The sequence below is a fragment of the Marmota monax genome, unplaced genomic scaffold (assembly GCF_021218885.2).
Source record: "Marmota monax isolate L192 unplaced genomic scaffold, Marmota_monax_Labrador192_F-V1.1 WCK01_AAM20220418_F8-fsc03288, whole genome shotgun sequence".
NCBI lineage: Eukaryota > Metazoa > Chordata > Mammalia > Rodentia > Sciuridae > Marmota > Marmota monax.
Genome location: NW_026692637.1, coordinates 1 through 2,938, shown reverse-complemented (window position 1 = coordinate 2,938; position 2,938 = coordinate 1). Strand labels below are relative to the sequence as shown.

The window sequence follows — 2,938 nt, the reverse complement described above, 5'->3', positions numbered from 1 at the left end:
CAAACCCAGGGGGTGGGGGGGTGGGGGGATTGGGGGGCACTGGCCGCCAACATGAGTTCCTTAAGCTATGAGCCTAGACCTCCTACAAGAGGTGCTATGTGGAGACTCCCCAGGTGCACATCTCCAGCATGAGCAGAGGCTACAGCACAGCATGCTTTGCTTACTCCAACTACTAGGCCCTGGTGTCCTCCTGGCTCTCTGTGCGCTGCAGCTACTCGTCCAGTTCAGGCTCCTTGATGCACAGCCTGGAGAACCTAGACCTGAGCCAGGTAGCCGCCATTAGCAACGACCTCAAGTCCATCTGCACTCAGGAGAAGGTGCAGCTCCAGGAACTCAAAGACCGCTTTGCCACCTTCAAGAGCACGTGCAGGAGCTGGAGCAGCCGAACAAGCTGCTGGAAGCCGAGCTGCTGGTGCTGTGCCAAAAGCATTCGGAGCGGTCCCGCTTCTGGGAGCTGTAGGAGCAGAAGATTAGCCACCTGTGCCTGGCGGGGGGGAAGCTACCAAGGAGAAGCAGGCACTCCAGGGCGAGGGCGAAGGGCTGGAGGAGACTGTGCAACCTGCAAGCATGCTAGGAAGAGGAGGTGCTGAGCCACGAGGACACTGGGGGCCGCCTGATGGAAGCGAGCAAAGGCGCAGAAGAGGCGGCGCTGGCCCGCACTGAGCTCCAAAAGCATATCCACAGCCTGATGGAGGAAATCGCTTTTCTGAATCCCCAAAGCCTCATTGTGTCTCAGCCTTTCCTTCTCTCTTTTTAGGCTCCCCCTCTCCTTTAGAACTTGTTCTTATCTTCATTTCTCCACCCTTCTCTACCTCTATTTTTTCACCGCTGTCTCTCCCCTTCAGTCGCCCTAGCCCTCGCCCTCTCCCTCTTTCTTTGCCTCTGTCTATCATTCCTATGTTGCCATCCGCGGTCTTCCTGGGTTCCCTGCCCGCGCCCCCGTCCCACCCACCCGCCAAGGCGCCCTTGGCGCGGAGCAGGGCGAGCCCAGCCTGTGGGCAGAGCAGGAGTCCCATGGTGCTGGCCTGGCAAATGTCAGCTCCCAGTTTGCTGGAGGCGGCTCTCCGCAGGAGAGCGCCAGGCCGGCCCAGGAGGAAATGATCCAAGTCTGAGCCAAAATTCCTGGGCGGCTTGGGGCTTTCTGGCTCCAAAACACTCTTTCCCTCCAGAATTCCCGTGGCACCTCGCGGATCTCAGAAACCCCAAAGACCTAATCTCTAGGTTCCAGCCAGGGCGCCACCCCAGGAAGGAAGGGTGTTCTTGCACAGGAGGGGATTTGGGGAAGACATGTAGCCCTAGGACGCTGCCCCGGGGGTCCAGAGGTTCCCTATGAGCCCATTTCTCTGAGAGAAGTGCTTTCCTCTTTGTCACCGCAGGTTGTTGGCACAGGACCTGAAGCCGGACTCCTAGGGAGCTTTTCTGTCTACCCAAGGACAAGATATTAACTCTAATGCTGTCCAACTCCACCTGACCCTGAGAAGGAGATTCAGGCAAGGTGTCTGCCCTCCACAGAAATCCACTGCTTTGCTAAAGAAGTAGCAGCAATATTAAAGGACGCCTTTCAAAAGAAAATAAATTCATGGCTGTCATACAGATAGAAAATGAGCATGTGCCAAAGATTTTATTTAGCTCATTGTTAATGAGGGACCAAGTAAATGTTACAAGCAGTCCTAAGAACGGACTTAGATTAGGAAAAGCAGCTTGCACATGCAAAAAGAATTGAACTCTTGCACTCCAGGAGGGATGGGAACCAGGACAACCTGTAGTAGACAGAATTGCAGATCTGTAGACTATCTATATCTATCTATATCCATACCTATATCTATATCTATATCTATATCATGTATATCTGTTTTTTTTTTTTTTTTTGGGGGGGGGATCTGAAGGCACAGCTCAGTGGTGGTGTGCTGGCCAGCATGTGAAAGAACCAGGGTTCAATCCCTGATAGTGGCCCTCTACTAGTGTTAGGTATACTGTAGGGAAAGAGGAAAGGGAAATCACATATTCACACATTGTGTCTAACCTTTAAGGAGTTCATGCTCTAGTAATTGTTGGGGTACTAATAAACAGCTCTTGAGCTTTGATTGATTGACTTCTACTCTTTGCCACTTCTGATCTTTCCTTAAACGTCTTTAAAGCAAGTCATTGTCCATTATGCAGATCAAGAAATCCAGGTTCAAAGAGGTCAAGAACCTTGCAGATAACTTGCAGATAAGTCACACAACTGGCACAAAGAGGGGTGAGGACTAGAATCTAACTTGTCTGCCTCTGCACAGCCTGGTTCTTAGATAATAACACACTACATCCTGTTGTGTTTATGCTAAGAAAACTCGAGGGGGGGGGTTCTTCATTCCAAAAGCTGGGTGAGTTTTTTGGTTATCTTCTAATCATCCCCCACCTTCCTCCAGTTTAGAACACAGAAACTGAGACAAGTGCAACAAATAATAGTTTTAGTGAAAATACAAATAAAGGTACAGCCCTAACAAATCTGTGAACTCTGAGTACTTGGAGTACCTTGCTTGCTTAACATGGAACACTTTCATTGCCAAGCCTGGGAGAATGACTGTATCCATCAAGAGTCCCCATCAGGTTTATTTGGAGGAGCACCTGCAGGCCAGGTCTGCCTCTCTGCCTTTTCTGTTCCTGGCTCAGTGCAATTGTCCCACATAATTACCTAATCAATAATCTTCACATTCCATTTCCTCCCGAACAGTAAGATAACAGCCTCAGGCACAGACATTCTGATTCTGAGTCATCAGATCTGTCACCAAGACTAATATATAATTTTTTAAAAAAATTATATATATATATATATATATATATATATATATATATATATATATATATATATATATATATATATATATTAATTGGACACAACACCCTAATTTCTTTATTTATTTTTATGTGATGCTGAGGATAGAACTCAGCATACCGC

The 2,938-nt window shown here is 48.5% G+C and overlaps 1 pseudogene; it reads left to right on the top strand.

Annotated features, from left to right (window-relative positions):
- The first annotated feature begins 51 nt into the window (after nucleotides 1–51).
- Nucleotides 52–757, top strand: LOC124093740 (neurofilament light polypeptide-like; annotated as a pseudogene).
- The last annotated feature ends 2,181 nt before the right edge of the window (nucleotides 758–2,938 follow it).